This window comes from Pseudophryne corroboree (assembly GCF_028390025.1).
Source record: "Pseudophryne corroboree isolate aPseCor3 chromosome 3 unlocalized genomic scaffold, aPseCor3.hap2 SUPER_3_unloc_8, whole genome shotgun sequence".
Taxonomy (NCBI): domain Eukaryota; kingdom Metazoa; phylum Chordata; class Amphibia; order Anura; family Myobatrachidae; genus Pseudophryne; species Pseudophryne corroboree.
The window spans coordinates 761,919-779,791 of record NW_026967574.1 but is presented as its reverse complement, the minus strand read 5'-3'; the positions used below and the strand labels follow the sequence as shown (position 1 = coordinate 779,791).

The 17,873-nt window shown below is 47.7% G+C and overlaps 1 protein-coding gene and 2 non-coding genes across 3 annotated transcripts in view; 2 read left to right on the top strand and 1 right to left on the bottom strand.

Moving 5' to 3' along the window:
* Positions 1–17,873, top strand: part of LOC134984750 (zinc finger protein 420-like) — a 197,600-nt gene that overhangs the window by 171,599 nt on the left and 8,128 nt on the right. The gene's annotated exons all lie outside the window — the stretch shown is intronic.
* On the bottom strand, positions 14,003–14,121 carry LOC134984790 (5S ribosomal RNA). Its single transcript, XR_010191779.1, has one exon. It is a non-coding gene; the product is annotated as a 5S ribosomal RNA (ribosomal RNA).
* Positions 15,966–16,084, top strand: LOC134984785 (5S ribosomal RNA). The gene has a single exon (XR_010191777.1). It is a non-coding gene; the product is annotated as a 5S ribosomal RNA (ribosomal RNA).

Below are 17,873 nucleotides of genomic sequence, written 5' to 3'. Positions count from 1 at the left end.
TTGGAGGACTCCAAGTTACTGGACGTTGTCAGAGCATTAAAAATATATATTTCAAGGACAGCTGAAGTCAGAAAATCTGACTCGTTGTTTATATTGTATGCACCCAACAAGATGGGTGCTCCTGCGTCTAAACAGACGATTGCACGTTGGATCTGTAACACAATCCAACTTGCACATTCTGTGGCAGGCCTGCCACAGCCTAAATCTGTAAAGGCCCACTCCACAAGGAAAGTGGGCTCATCTTGGGCGGCTGCCCGTGGGGTCTCGGCATTACAACTCTGCCGAGCAGCTACGTGGTCAGGGGAGAACACGTTTGTAAAATTTTACAAATTTGATACTCTGGCTAAGGAGGACCTGGAGTTCGCTCATTCGGTGCTGCAGAGTCATCCGCACTCTCCCGCCCGTTTGGGAGCTTTGGTATAATCCCCATGGTCCTGACGGAGTCCCAGCATCCACTAGGACGTTAGAGAAAATAAGAATTTACTTACCGATAATTCTATTTCTCATAGTCCGTAGTGGATGCTGGGCGCCCATCCCAAGTGCGGATTGTCTGCAATGCTTGTACATAGTTATTGTTACAAAAATCGGGTTATTACTATTGTTGTGAGCCATCTTTTCAGAGGCTACTTCGTTTTTTGTTATCATACTGTTAACTGGGTTCAGATCACAAGTTGTACGGTGTGATTGGTGTGGCTGGTATGAGTCTTACCCGGGATTCAAGATCCTTCCTTATTGTGTACGCTCGTCCGGGCACAGTACCTAACTGAGGCTTGGAGGAGGGTCATAGGGGGAGGAGCCAGTACGCACCATGTGATCCTAAAAGCTTTATTTAGATGTGCCCTGTCTCCTGCGGAGCCCGCTATTCCCCATGGTCCTGACGGAGTCCCAGCATCCACTACGGACTATGAGAAATAGAATTATCGGTAAGTAAATTCTTATTTTTTTTTATACAGAACAGCGGGACAGAAGCCTGCCGCCGAGGGGGCGGAGCTTCTTCCTCAGCACTACCCAGCGTCATTTTTCTTCACAGCTCCGCTGGAAGCAGGTCCCCAGGCTCTCCCCTGCAGTATACAGGTACAACAAGGGCAAAAGAGAGGGGCGGGCACATAAATTTAGGCGCAAAACAGCATTATTAATGTTTATTATCAGCAGCTACTGGGTGGACACTTCTTATAGTGTTATCCCTGGGTTATATAGCGCTGTGGTGTGTGCTGGCATACTCTCTCTCTCTGTCTCCCCAAAAGCCTTTGTGGGGTCCTGTCCTCAGTCAGAGTATTCCCTTTGTGTCTGCGGTGTGTCGGTACGTCAGGTCGACATGTTTGATGAGGAAGGGTACGTGGAGGCGGAGCAGGTGCATATGGATGGGGTGTCGGCGCCGACACCAGACTGGATGGAGATGTGGAAGGTGTTAAATGAGAATGTAAACTCCTTGCATAAAAGGTTAGACAAAGCTGAAGCCTTGGGACAGTCAGGGTCTCAACCAGTGCCTGATCCCACAGCTCAGGGGCCGTCAGGGTCTCACAAGCGTCCACTATCCCAGTTAGTGGACACAGATGTCGGCACGGAGTCTGACTCCAGTGTTGACGAGGATGAGGCGAAATTACAGCCTAAAATGACTAAGGCCATCCGCTACATGATTAAAGCAGTGAAGGATGTATTGCACATTTATGAAGAAACCCCAGTCCCTGACAAGAGGGTTCATATGTATGGGGAGAAAAAGCAGAAGGTCACTTTTCCCCCGTCACATGAATTGAATGAATTATGTGAGAAAGCCTGGGAATCTCCTGAGAAGAAAGTAATAATTTCCAAGAGATTGCTGATGGCGTATCCCTTCCCGCCAAAAGACAGGTTACGCTGGGGGTCGTCCCCCAAGGTAGACAAGGCGTTAACGCGCTTGTCTAAGAAGGTGGCCCTCCCATCTCAGGATACGGCCACCCTTAAAGATCCTGCGGACAGAAAACAGGAAGGACTCTGTTTTATTAACCCTGGGGCATATCAAGGACACCGTCCTATGTATGCGGGATGCTCAGAGGGACATTTGCTTGCTGGGCTCCAGGGTAAATGCACTGTCCATTGCGGCCAGAAGGGTCTTATGGACTCGGCAATGGACAGGGGATGCTGATTCTAAAAGACATATGGAGGTTTTGCCATATAAGGGTGAGGAATTGTTTGGGGACGGTCTCTCGGACCTAGTCGCCACAGCTACTGATGGGAAGTCAAAATTCTTGCCATTTGTTTCCTCACAGCCTAAGAAAGCACCGTATTATCAAATGCCGTCCTTTCGTCCACCAAAGAGCAAGAGGGTCAGAGGTGCTTCCTTTCTTGCCAGAGGCAGGGGTAGAGGAAAGAAGCTGCACCACGCAGCCAGTTCCCAGGAACAAAAGTCCTCCCCTGCTTCCACTAAATCCACCGCATGATGCTGGGGCTCCACAGGCGGAGCCAGGAGCGGTGGGGGCGCGTCTCAGACATTTCAGCCACCAGTGGGTTCGCTCGCAGGTGGATCCCTGGGCTATACAAATTGTGTCTCAGGGATACAAACTGGAATTCGAAGTGACGCCTCCTCACCATTTCCTAAAATCGGCCTTGCCAGCTTCCCCCTCCGAAAGGGGGGTAGTGCTGGCAACAATTCACAAGCTATACCTCCAGCAGGTGATTGTAAAGGTTCCCATCCTTCAACAAGGAAGGGGTTACTATTCCACAATGTTTGTGGTTCCGAAACCGGACGGTTCGGTCAGGCCCATTCTGAATTTGAAGTCCCTGAACATTTACCTGAGGAAATTCAAGTTCAAAATGGAATCGCTCAGAGCGGTCATTGCAAGCCTGGAGGAGGGGGATTTTATAGTATCTCTGGACATCAAGGACGCTTACTTGCATGTCCCCATTTACCCTCCTCATCAGGAGTACCTCAGGTTTGTGGTACAGGACTGTCATTACCAGTTCCAGACGCTACCGTTTGGCCTATCTACGGCACCGAGAATATTTACCAAGGTAATGGCGGAGATGATGGTGCTCCTTCGGAAGCATGGGGTTACAGTTATCCCGTACTTGGACGATCTACTGATAAAGGCGAGGTCCAAGGAGCAGTTACTGCTCAACGTAGCACACTCTCAAGAAGTGTTGCGTCAGCACTGCTGGATTCTGAATATCCCAAAGTCGCAGCTGAATCCTCAGCAGCTGAAGGCTCAGGAGCTCATGATTCTGGTCAGAGGACTCCTAAAACTAAAACAGGTATCGGTGCATCACTGCACGCGAGTACTGGGAAAAATGGTGGCGTCATACGAAGCCATTCCCTTCGACAGGTTCCATGCGAGAGTTTTTCAGTGGGATCTGCTGGACAAGTGGTCCGGATCGCATCTTCAGATGCATCGGCTGATCACCCTGTCCCCCAAGGCCAGGGTGTCTCTTCTGTGGTGGCTGCAGAGTGCTCACCTCCTAGAGGGCCAAAGGTTCGGCATACAGGATTGGGTCCTAGTGACCACGGATGCAAGCCTCCGAGGGTGGGGGGCAGTCACTCAGGAAAGAAACTTCCAAGGACTGTGGTCAAGTCAGGAGACTTGTCTGCACATCAATATCCTGGAACTAAGGGCAATATACAACGCCCTGAGTCAAGCGGAGCCTTTGCTCCGAGACCAACCAGTGCTGATCCAGTCAGACAACATCACTGCGGTCGCCCATGTAAACCGCCAGGGCGGCACAAGAAGCAGGGTGGCAATGGCGGAAGCCACCAGGATTCTTTGTTGGGCGGAGAATCATGTACAAGCACTGTCAGCAGTGTTCATTCCGGGAGTGGACAACTGGGAAGCAGACTTCCTCAGCAAACACGACCTACACCCGGGAGAGTGGGGTCTTCATCAAGAAGTCTTCTCGCAGATTGTAAATCGATGGGAACTGCCACAGGTGGACATAATGGCGTCCGGTCTCAACAAAAAGCTAAAAAGGTATTGCGCCAGGTCAAGGGACCCTCAGGCAATAGCTGTGGACGCTCTGGTAACGCCGTGGGTGTTCCAGTCGGTCTATGTGTTTCCTCCTCTGCTTCTCATACCCAAGGTGTTGAGAATCGTAAGAAAAAGAGAAGTGAGAACAATACTCATTGTTCCGGATTGGCCAAGAAGAACTTGGTACCCGGAACTGCAAGAGATGCTCACAGAGGACCCATGGCCTCTACCTCTCAGACAGGACCTGTTGCAACAGGGGCCCTGTCTGTTCCAAGACTTACCGCGTCTGCGTTTGACGGCATGGCGGTTGAACGCCGGATCCCAGCAGAAAAGGGCATTCTGGAAGAAGTTATTCCTACGCTAATAAAGGCTAGGAAGGACATGACAGCAAAGCATTATCACCGGATATGGCGAAAATATGTTGCTTGGTGTGAGGCCACGAAGGCCCCTACAGAGGAATTCCAGCTTGGGCGATTCCTACACTTCCTGCAGTCAGGTGTGACCATGGGCCTAAAATTAGGGCCCATAAAGGTCCAGATTTTGGCCCTATCCATTTTCTTTCAAAAGAAACTGCTTCACTGCCTGAGGTTCAGACATTTGTTAAAGGAGTGCTACATATTCAGCCCCCTTTTGTGCCACCAGTGGCACCTTGGGATCTTAACGTTGTGTTGGATTTTCTGAAATCCCACTCGTTTGAGCCACTGAAGACAGTGGAGCTCAAATATCTCACTTGGAAAGTGGTCATGTTGTTGGCCTTGGCTTCGGCTAGGCGTGTGTCAGAATTGGCGGCTTTATCATGTAAAAGCCCCTATCTGATTTTCCATGTAGCCAGGGCAGAACTGCGGACCCGTCCGCAATTTCTGCCAAAGGTGGTGTCATCTTTTCATCTGAACCAACCTATTGTGGTCCGGCCTTTGAAGATTTATGTTTCTAGAACGGCTGGAGTCAGAAAGACTGACTCGCTGTTTATACTGTATGCACCCAACAAGCTGGGTGCACCTGCTTCAAAACAAACTATTGCTCGCTGGATCTGTAACACGATTCAGCAGGCGCATTCTGTGGCAGGATTGCCGCATCCAGGATCAGTAAAAGCCCATTCCACAAGGAAGGTGGGCTCTTCTTGGGCGGCTGCCCGAGGGGTCTCGGCGTTACAACTTTGCCGAGCAGCTACTTGGGTTCAAACGCTTTTGCTAAGTTCTACAAGTTTGATACCCTGGCTAAGGAGGACCTTGAGTTTGCTCATTCGGTGCTTCAGAGTCATCCGCACTCTCCCGCCCGTTTGGGAGCTTTGGTATAATCCCCATGGTCCTTACGGAGTCCCCAGCATCCACTAGGACGTTAGAGAAAATAAGAATTTACTCACCGGTAATGCTATTTCTCGCAGTTCGTAGTGGATGCTGGGCGCCCGTCCCAAGTGCGGACTTTCTGCAATACGTGTATATAGTTATTGCGTAATAAAGGTTTTTTTGTTATGGGCCATCCGTTGAGTGAGGCTCAGTTTATGTTCATACTGTTAACTGGGTAAGTTTATCCCAGGTTGTACGGTGTGATTGGTGTGCCTGGTATGAGTCTTACCCTGGGTTCCAAATCCTTTCCTTGTTATGTCAGCTCTTCCGGGCACAGTTTCCTTAACTGAGGTCTGGAGGAGGGGCATAGAGGGAGGATCCAGTGCACACCAGATATAGTACCTAATCTTTCTTTAAGAGTGCCCAGTCTCCTGCGGAGCCCGTCTATTCCCCATGGTCCTTACGGAGTCCCCAGCATCCACTACAGACTACGAGAAATAGAATTACCGGTGAGTAAAATCTTATTTATACTCCTGCTCTCCCCCTCACATCATGTCACTGTGTGTTAACAGCCCAGAGATCTGACCAGTCTCCTCCCCACACTATCTGGTGTATCTCATACATCAGGAGCCATCAGCCCCTATTATACTCCTGCTCTCCCCTCACATCATGTCACTGTGTGTTACCAGCCCAGAGATCTCACCAGTCTCCTCCCCACACTCTCTGGTGTATCTCATACATCAGGAGACATCAGCCCCTATTATACTCCTGCTCTCCCCTTCACATCATGTCACTGTGTGTTACCAGCCCAGTGATCTGACCAGACTCCTCCCCACACTCTCTGGTGTATCTCATACATCAGGAGCCATCATCCCCTATTACACTCCTGCTCTCCCCCTCACATCATGTCACTGTGTGTTACCAGCCCAGAGATCTGACCAGTCTCCTCCCCACTCTCTCTGGTGTATCTCATACATCAGCAGCCATCAGCCCCTATTATAATCCTGCTCTCCCCCTCACATCATGTCACTGTGTGTTACCAGCCCAGAGATCTGACCAGTCTCCTCCCCACTCTCTCTGGTGTATCTCATACATCAGGAGCCATCAGCCCCTATTATACTCCTGCTCTCCCCTTCACATCATGTCACTGTGTGTTACCAGCCCAGAGATCTGACCAGTCTCCTCCCCACACTCTCTCTGGTGTATCTCATACATCAGGAGCCATCATCCCCTATTACACTCCTGCTCTCCCCCTCACATCATGTCACTGTGTGTTACCAGCCCAGAGATATGAGCAGTCTCCTCCCCACACTCTCTGGTGTATCTCATACATCAGGAGCCATCAGCCCCTATTATACTCCTGCTCTCCCCCTCACATCATGTCACTGTGTGTTACCAGCCCAGAGAGCTGACCAGTCTCCTCCCCACTCTCTCTGGTGTATATCATACATCAGGAGCCATCAGCCCCTATTATACTCCTGTCTCCCCTCACATCATGTCACTGTGTGCTACCAGCCCAGAGATCTGACCAGTCTCCTCCCCACACTCTCTGGTGTATCTCATACATCAGGAGCCATCAGCCCCTATTACACTCTTGCTCTCCCCCTCACATCATGTCACTGTGTGTTACCAGCCCAGAGATATGAGCAGTCTCCTCCTCACACTCTCTGGTGTATCTCATACATCAGGAGACATCAGCCTCTATTATACTCCTGTTCTCCCCGTCACGTCATGTCACTGTGTGTTACCAGCCCAGAGATCTGACCAGTCTCCTCCCCACTCTCTCTGGTGTTTCTCATACATCAGGAGCCATCAGCCCCTATTATACTCCTGCTGTCCCCCTCACATCATGTCACTGTGTGTTACCAGCCCAGAGATCTGACCAGTCTCCTCCTCACAATCTGGTGTATCTCATACATCAGGAGACATCAGCCCCTATTATACTCCTGCTCTCTCCTCACATCATGTTACTATGTGTTACCAGCCCAGAGATCTGACCAGTCTCCTCCCCACACTCTCTGGTGTATCTCATACATCAGCAGCCATCAGCCCCTATTATACTCCTGCTCTCCCCCTCACATCATGTCACTGTGTGTTACCAGCCCAGACATCTGACCAGTCTCCTCCCCACACTCTCTGGTGTATCTTGTACATCTGTAGACATCAGCCCCTATTATACTCCTGCACTCCCACCTCACATCATGTCACTGTGTGTTACCAGCCCAGAGATCTGACCAGTCTCCTCCTCACAATCTGGTGTATCTCATACATCAGGAGACATCAGCCCCTATTATACTCCTGCTCTCTCCTCACATCATGTCACTATGTGTTACCAGCCCAGAGATCTGACCAGTCTCCTCCCCACACTCTCTGGTGTATCTCATACATCAGGAGCCATCAGCCCCTATTATACTCCTGCTCTCCCCCTCACATCATGTCACTGTGTGTTACCAGCCCAGAGATCTGACCAGTCTCCTCCCCACTCTCTCTGGTGTATCTCATACATCAGGAGCCATCAGCCCCTATTATACTCCTGCTCTCCCCTTCACATCATGTCACTGTGTGTTACCAGCCCAGAGATCTGACCAGTCTCCTCCCCACACTCTCTGGTGTATCTCATACATCCGGAGACATCAGCCCCTATTATACTCCTGCTCTCCCCCTCACATCATGTCACTGTGTGTTACCAGCCCAGAGATATGAGCAGTCTCCTCCCCACACTCTCTGGTGTATCTCATACATCAGGAGCCATCAGCCCCTATTATACTCCTGCTCTCCCCCTCACATCATGTCACTGTGTGTTACCAGCCCAGACATCTGACCAGTCTCCTCCCCACACTCTCTGGTGTATCTTGTACATCTGTAGACATCAGCCCCTATTATACTCCTGCTCTCCCCCTTACATCATGTCACTGTGTGTTACCAGCCCAGAGATCTGACCAGTCTCCTCCCCACACTCTCTGGTGTATCTCATACATCAGGAGACATCAGCCCCTATTATACTCCTGTCATCATGTCACTGTGTGTTACCAGTCCAGAGATCTGACCAGTCTCCTCCCCACACTCTCTGGGGTATCTCATACATCAGGAACCATCAGCCCCTATTATACTCCTGCTCTCCCCCTCACATCATGTCACTGTGTTACCAGCCCAGAGATCTGACCAGTCTCCTCCCCACACTCTCTGGTGTATCTCGTACATCAGGAGGCATCAGCCCCTATTATACTCCTGCTCTCCCCTCACATCATGTCACTGTGTGTTACCAGCCCAGAGATCTGACCAGTCTCCTCCCCACACTCTCTGGTGTATCTCATACATCAGAGCCATCAGCCCCTATTATACTCCTGCTCTCCCCCTCACATCATGTCACTGTGTGTTACCAGCCCAGAGATCTGACCAGTCTCCTCCCCACACTCTCTGGTGTATCTCATACATCAGGAGCTATCAGCCCCTAGTATACTCCTGCTCTCCCCCTCACATTATGTCACTGTGTGTTACCAGCTCAGAGATCTGACCAGTCTCCTCCCCACACTCTCTGGTGTATCTCATACATCAGAGCCATCAGCCCCTATTATACTCCTGCTCTCTCCTCACATCATGTCACTGTGTATTACCAGCCCAGAGATCTGACCAGTCTCCTCCCCACACTCTCTGGTGTATCTCATACATCAGGAGCCATCAGCCCCTATTATACTCCTGCTCTCCCCTCACATCATGTCACTGTGTGTCACCAGCAGCCATACTGTGTGCTAGCAGTACATCTGTCTATAGTATAACATGCCAGGTATTCAATGAGAGTGTCTGTATTAGCACATGCCGGTCTATATATAAACCACTCCTTTTTCTCTAATATCCATAAGGGATACTGGGGACTTAGTACAATGGGGTATAGATGGTGTCCAAAGGAGCCGGTGCACTTTAAAGTTCTTCCCCTGGGTGTGCTGGCTCCTCCCCTCTATGCCCTCTCCTACATCCAGTTTAGTAAAATGTGCCCTTAGGAGAGGATGCCACTCTGGAGCTCCAGAGGATTTTTCTTCAGTTTATTTTAAACGTTGTTGTTGTCGGTATGCTGTTTGGGTGACAGTATAACAGTATACCTGCACTGAGGGAGTATGGGGGGGGAGTGGGGGCGGTTACCGGTCTCTTCAGGCGTCAGAGCCGCTTCCCCGCTGCAGAACCACCGTCCTGAGAGGTTGTTGATACCGCAGGGCATTCCGCATTAGCAAATGCAATCGCAGCACGCCGCACACCCCTAACAATGCCGGGAGGTGAGAAGAGTGGTGAGTACAAACCGGGGGACCCGCAAGGGCGCTATCGCAGGGGCAGCATACGGACGCTCTACGGAGGGATCCGCTATAGCCCCCTGTATACACTGGCAGCGGTGGTGGAAACAGGCATTTATGTTACTTTTTACACCTGTTAGGAGACATTGCCAGTATAAATATCTGTAGAGCTCCGACTCCATTACAGGGGACGGAGCTTCCTCAGAGCGGGACCATTGGCGTTTTGGCTCTTTCACCTGCTTACAGCTGCAGCAGCAAGGACACACGGCTCCTACAGACACTCAGGATACACAGGAAACTGGTACAGGGGTGTAAATAAGGGGAGAGCCGCTATTATACACACTATAGTGTTCTGAAAAGGACAAGAGACCGGTGTTACACCGTGATACAGACATCCTGCAGTCTTACTGAGACTGCTGGGCTTGGGTGTGCTGTTCCTCTCTCTCTGTCTCCTCACATACTAGTCTGGGCAGACTCGCTATTCAATATACTTGTCTGTTTGTGTGGTTGATTGTTGTCTACTGTAAACATGGTAAAACACCAATTATGCAGTGTATGTCACACCAGATTCTCTCCCTCTGCGGTTGGTTCCCTCTCATGTGAACAATGCAGCCAGTCCTCCCAAGTTAGTGAGACTGGGGGGGAGGGTCAGGAGCCATCCTGGCTCAGTGCCATAAAAACAATGATGGCGGACATGTCATCCCAGCTCACTGCTAATAATGAAAAGACACAACAACTGCAGCAGGCTGTAGCAGACCTAGCTGCAAGGACAGATGATAAACAGCCCCTTCTCCCTAGTTCAGGGCCACATAAGCGTGGGCTGCCTGATTTACTCTCCTCAGAATCTGAGGCTTTCAGTACACACTGAGGGGCGAGCTGATAGTCACAGTACCCAGGACACTGGCAGATACAGCCTTACAGGGTTCTTACCCATCGTGTAAGCATAAAAAGTACCTCAGGCCAGTATAAAATGCGGGAGGACCGTGCGCCATTAAGGGGGCGGGGCCTTCACCATGAGCGGATCCAGCAGCTCACCAGCGCAATTTTCTCTCTACAGCTCACACAGAAAACGCTGGCTGGCAGGGAAGCGCTGCCCCTCCACATCAACTCCAGACTACCTCGGCGGTACCAGGGGGTTATAGGGGTGGGTGGGGGGGGCAGCAGTAGTTATATCCTTACTAATACCCTACTAAGGGTATTTAGTCTGCACCTTGCTAAGTTATTTGTTAGCTGAAGGGGCGCTGTGTGGCTGGTGTCCTCATTCCTTTGTGTCTCTCTAAAGGGCTCTGTTTGGAATTGTGCTTACTGCATATTCTCGTGTGTGTGTGTGTGTGTGTGTGTGTGTGTGTGTGTGTGTGTGTGTGTACACCTCACATTACAATGTCCCAGGAGTGTGTTTCCTGCACAGCAGAATGTTTTTCCTCCTCAGGGGGATCACTACAGTGTACTCAGGACAGTACACTTTCTCAGGCTACTGGGTCTGAACCTCCTTGGTTGGACTCCATAAGGGGGATGATTACTAATATTTCTAATAAACTCTCCCATACTGAGAAGGAGACGCAGTATTTGAGAGAGTCTGTGGATGACCTGATGAATAAAGATTCAGCTCCCACACCAGCGCCTCTAACCCCTCCCATTTATCCACAGAAGCGTACACTGGCCCTGATCATGCAGGCTGACACTGATGACGATGCTCAGATACAGGGGACGGTGAGGTGGATCTGGAGGGGGGGGGGGGTGCACTCAAGGGGTGCAGGCTCTGATAGAGGCCATTAGGGATGTATTAAAGATTTCAGAAAAAGTAACAGTAGAAGAGGAAGAATCTTATTTTAATGTAAAAAAGAATTCCTCAGTTACTTTCCCTGCGTCAAAAGAGTTAAGTTCTCTTTTTGCAGAAACTTGGGTAAATCCAGAGAAAAAGTTTAAAATCCCTAAAAGATTGCTCACCTCATTTCCTTTCCCTCAAGATGATAGGAAGAAATGGGAAAATCCACCGATAGTGGACACCTCAGTATCTAGATTGTCACGTAAAATTATTTTACCTGTCCCAGGCGCAGCCTCCTTAAAGGATACGACTGACCGCAAGATTGAGACCACACTCAAATCTCTGTACACAGCTGCTGGGGTGGCAAAATGGTCAGGTGACCTAATTGATGATTTAGATTCTCTGCATAGGAGTGAAATTGAATTACTCTTGCATCACATTCAGGACTTTGCAAACGTTATGGTGAAGGCCATGGAGGAAATTGGCCTGCTCAACGCACGTGTCAGTGTCAGCACGCAGTGGCTTATGGCTATGCCAATAGACTGCGGATGCGGATTCCAGGAGAAGCATGGAGAGCCTGCCCTTCACAGGTGAGTCCTTGTTCGGAGATGAACTGGATACCTGGATATTCAAGGTGACTGCGGTTAAGTTGACATATCTTCCTTCTGCAGCAACCCCGGCTAGAAAATCATATTCTGCCCTTACGTTGCATTCCTTTCGGGCAGCAAAATTTAAAAACAGATCCAAAGGTTCCTCCACTGCCTTTAGAGGTGGTCGAGGAAAATCCAGAAACCTGCAATTACAGGTTCTCAAGAACAGAGCTCAGGTACTGCTTCCTGAAAGTCTTCAGCATGACGGTGGACCACACTGCCTGAAGAACAGGCAGGTGGGAGCACGTTTAAAGGATTTCAGTCACGTTTTAAGGATTTCAGTCATATCTGGGCAACATCATGCTTAAATCCCTGGGTCAAAGATCTTATTGCCCATGGATACATACTGGAGTTTCAAGAACTCCCACCTCACAGATTTTTCAAATCACGCTTACCAGCTTCTCAGGAAGCAAGTACAATCCTGCAACAGGCAATTCAAAAGTTGGTTCAGACACAGGTCATTGTCCCAGTTCCACCTCAGCTACAGAACAAGGGTTATTTTTCCAACCTGTTCGTAGTACCGAAGCCAGATTGTTTGGAAGGCCCATCTTGAACCTAAAATCCTGAACCCATACTTATGGATATTCAAATTCAAGATGGAGTCTCTAAAAGCGGTGATCTCAGGTCTGGACGAAGGGAAATTCCTGGTGTCTCTAGATATCAAGGATGCATACCTTCATATTCCAATCTTGCCACCTCATCAGGCTTATCTAAGGTTTGCAATACAGGACTGTCACTACCAGTTCCAGGCCCTGCCATTTGGCCTCTCCACAGCACTGAGGGTGTTCACCAAGGTCATGACAGAGATGATGCTCCACCTCCGCAAACAGGAAGTGAACATAATTTCATACCTGGACGATCTACTGATAAAGGCATCCCCCAGGAAGAGGTTGTTACAAAGCATTGCCCTCTCAACTCAACTACTCCGGGATCACGTGTGTATTCTAAACCATCCAAATTTCACACTTGGAACCGACAAATAGGCTTCCCTTCTTGGGAATGATAAACGATACAGAAGTACAGATGGTGTTCCTTCCATTGGAAAAGGCATTGGTGATCCAGTCAATGGTCCGGGATGTCCTGAAGCCAACTTGGATATCGGTACATCAATGCATTTGCCTACTGTGGAAGATGGTAGCCTCCTACGAGGCACTGCAGAACGGAAGGTTTCACGCAAGGCCCTTCCAGCTGGATCTCTTGGACAAGTGGTCCGGATCGCATCTTCACATGCACCAGAAGATACGTCTGTTGCCGAAAACCAGAATTTCACTCCTCCGGTGGCTATATTGCACCAGGTAGAGCACGTTATACACATTGCAGCAGGTAGAGCACGTTATACACATTGCAGCAGGTAGAGCACGTTATACACATTGCACCAGGTAGAACACGTTATACACATTGTGCCAGGTAGAGCATGTTGTACACATTGCACCAGGTAGAGCACGTTATACACATTGCAGCAGGTACAGCACGTTATTCACATTGCACCAGGTAGAGCACGTTATACACATTGCAAACTTTGGAAAATGGGGAGACGAAAGAAGGCTCTTGTGTGGGCGCACTCTTGTAGAAGAAGTAAATTTAATATGATAATTGAGATGAAATATTTAAAACATAACTTTTATTAGTTTTTTTACAATATAAGGTTCTTCCCTGAGATCTATCCTTCAAAATGCAACATAGAAAGCATCTTGATAAATAAAATGTTCTGGTCTCTTATTGGTAAAGAGTGTGTGGAAGGGTTGTAGACATTAGTTGGTCATACCCCCGTTCCCCTTGACCAGTACAGACTTGCTGTATTGATGGAACCACGGGGTGGTCAAGACACAAAGATATATAAGACTATGCTCTTTGGCTTATAGGAGATTAGAGTAATGATCAGAAGTCACTCCTCTAAATATGATGATGATAATACAGAAAAAATTGCATGCACCTATCTGGATGCGAGACAGTGATAATGGTAGAGAAAAGTATTGTACATCACGAAAATGGTGCCAGTGACCAATAGGTCTTAAGGTTACTGGATAGAAGAAAGTGGTGATGCTGCTGTTGGTGTTGCTACCACATAAATGAGGAAAATCCTACTCTACAACACCAGGTATTCACAGGTGGTCTCCCTTCCTGGTACTGACCTGGCCCAACGCTGTTTAGCTTCCAAGATCAGACGAGATCGGGCGCTGGCAGCGTGGTATGGTAGTAGAGAGTTTTATGTGAACACCAATGAGAGTGCACCTATTTAAGAATGTTGAAGATTAGGACCGACAGAAAAATAATAGAGACAGGATCGTGGAAATGTGTGGATCTGCTTTTCACGTTAGACCCGATTCCAAAATTCCCACTCACGTGGTGCAATGTACCGGGAATCGTGAATGAGAGTCCACGAAAATTGGTGATCTATAGAAGATGAGGTTGTAAGAATTGGCACTGTTAATTACAGTCAAAGAAATCCCTGACTGCTGGTATGTTATGATTTGTCCAAACAGACAGTAAATGATAAGGAATATTAGATGAACCAGGTGAATACGTAGTCACTGTAGTGATACAGTTTTTTTCAAAATCAGGAGGAGGTCCTAAAACTGCACAGGCATATATCTGTTAACCAAATGCATTAACTAATGAGTCATAGGATGTTTGCCTCTTGACCTCAGATAGGATGTTAAATGCTTAACACATATGGTAGATACATGCTATTTATATTCATACATCAATTACTAAAGAGGCAGAAATAGGAAAAAATAAGAGCCAAAAACACTCTTAAAAATAACAAGTATATATTAATTATATGCATAAACTGGTGAATCTTTGGATATTAACTGCTTAATTTCCAACAGGGTGCTAAATGTTAGGTATATGATAATACAGACCCCTAATAAATTACCACTATAATACACACTCAATGCAAGATAATTAAAACAGTTCTGCTGAGATTTGCAGTGGAAATTGCTATCCGTGGCATACAGCCACAGGATAGTGGGGCTTACGGTTTCACCAGAGATATGAGAAAGCCAAAAGAGCAAGAAGGTAGAATTGGCTAAATGCCAAGATGAGGTTGTGTCGACGAGACCCCTATTCCTGGATGCGGAAGACGCGTTTCGCCCTAAGGCTTGTTCACTTCCGGGTTCCGTGTGGTCCGGTGTGGGGAGCGGGCTTTTAAGTCCGCCAACGGTAGAGCTGTCCAATCCGGAGGTGTCGTGTGGTGGGTGTGATCTGCCCGTGTAAGCGGTTGCTAGGAGACCGCAATAATGACGGCAGATCCGGGAGGTGAAAGATAATCCCATATCGCGAGATCGCGGACGCCATATTGGTTGTGGGAGTGGTACCAATTGAAAATACTGTTAGTGTGGGCAGTTGCTAAGAGACTGCAATGGCAGAGCTTAGGACGACAGATCCGGAAGGTGGAAGGTAATCACACATCGCGAGATCGCGGACGCCATATTGCGTGTGAAAGTAATACCAATTGAGATTACTGTTTAATATATACTTGTTATTTTTAAGAGTGTTTTTGGCTCTTATTTTTTCCTATTTCTGCCTCTTTAGTAATTGATGTATGAATATAAATAGCATGTATCTACCATATGTGTTAAGCATTTAACATCCTATCTGAGGTCAAGAGGCAAACATCCTATGACTCATTAGTTAATGCATTTGGTTAACAGATATATGTCTGTGCAGTTTTAGGACCTCCTCCTGATTTTGAAAAAAACTGTATCACTACAGTGACTACGTATTCACCTGGTTCATCTAATATTCCTTATCATTTACTGTCTGTTTGGACAAATCATAACATACCAGCAGTCAGGGATTTCTTTGACTGTAATTAACAGTGCCAATTCTTACAACCTCATCTTCTATAGATCACCAATTTTCGTGGACTCTCATTCACGATTCCCGGTACATTGCACCACGTGAGTGGGAATTTTGGAATCGGGTCTAACGTGAAAAGCAGATCCACACATTTCCACGATCCTGTCTCTATTACTTTTCTGTCGGTCCTAATCTTCAACATTCTTAAATAGGTGCACTCTCATTGGTGTTCACATAAAACTCTCTACTACCATACCACGCTGCCAGCGCCCGATCTCGTCTGATCTTGGAAGCTAAACAGCGTTGGGCCAGGTCAGTACCAGGAAGGGAGACCACCTGTGAATACCTGGTGTTGTAGAGTAGGATTTTCCTCATTTATGTGGTAGCAACACCAACAGCAGCATCACCACTTTCTTCTATCCAGTAACCTTAAGACCTATTGGTCACTGGCACCATTTTCGTGATGTACAATACTTTTCTCTACCATTATCACTGTCTCGCATCCAGATAGGTGCATGCAATTTTTTCTGTATTATCATCATCATATTTAGAGGAGTGACTTCTGATCATTACTCTAATCTCCTATAAGCCAAAGAGCATAGTCTTATATATCTTTGTGTCTTGACCACCCCGTGGTTCCATCAATACAGCAAGTCTGTACTGGTCAAGGGGAACGGGGGTATGACCAACTAATGTCTACAACCCTTCCACACACTCTTTACCAATAAGAGACCAGAACATTTTATTTATCAAGATGCTTTCTATGTTGCATTTTGAAGGATAGATCTCAGGGAAGAACCTTATATTGTAAAAAAACTAATAAAAGTTATGTTTTAAATATTTCATCTCAATTATCATATTAAATTTACTTCTTCTACAAGAGTGCGCCCACACAAGAGCCTTCTTTCGTCTCCCCATTTTCCAAAGTTTGCATACTTTCTGGCTCTGGGTGCACCACCAACGAGGACAAAATTAACATCTATACGTATATTTTCATACACAATACTGAAAGGGCCATTTTTGCCCCTTCTCTCCCTGTTTGATTAAGGGTAACCTACTGTCCAAATTTGTTTTTTTCTTCTCTAACTTTAGCATTATTCCTAATTAGTCAATCCGGTGCCGGATCGCCCTAGGTTTCTGTACGTTATACACATTGCGCCAGGTAGAGCATGTTGTACACATTGCACCAGGTAGAGCATGTTATACACATTGCGCCAGGTAGAGCATGTTGTACACATTGCACCAGGTAGAGCACATTATACACATTGCAGCAGGTAGAGCACGTTATACACATTGCACCAGGTAGAGCATGTTATACACATTGCGCCAGGTAGAGCACGTTATACACATTGCACCAGGTAGAGCACGTTATACACATTGCGCCAGGTAGAGCACGTTGTACACATTGCACCAGGTTGAGCATGTTATACACATTGCGCCAGGTAGAGCATGTTGTACACATTGCGCCAGGTAGAGCATGTTGTACACATTGCACCAGGTAGAGCACATTATACACATTGCAGCAGGTAGAGCACGTTATACACATTGCAGCAGGTAGAGCACGTTAGCAGGTAGAGCATGTTATACACATTGCAGCAGGTAGAGCACATTATACATATTGCAGCAGGTAGAGCACGTTATACACACTGCGACCAGGTAGAGCACGTTCTACACATTGCACCAGGTAGAGCGCGTTATACACACTGCGCCAGGTAGAGCGCGTTATACGCATACTGCCAGGTAGAGCACATTATACACATTGCGCCAGGTAGAGCACATTATACACATAGCGCCAGGTACAGCACGTTATACACATTGCACCAGGTATAGCTCATTATACACATTGCACCAGGTAAAGCACATTATACACACAGCGCCAGGTAGAGTGCATTATACACATTGCACCAGGTAGAGCACGTTATACACATTGCGCCAGGTAGAGCACGTTATACATATTGCGCCAGGTAGAGCACGTTATACATATAGCGCCAGGTAGAGCATGTTATACATATTGCGCCAGGTACAGCACGTTATACACATTGCACCAGGTATAGCTCATTATACACATTGCACCAGGTAGAGCACATTATACACACAGCGCCAGGTAGAGCACGTTATACACATTGCGCCAGGTAGAGCAGGTTATACAC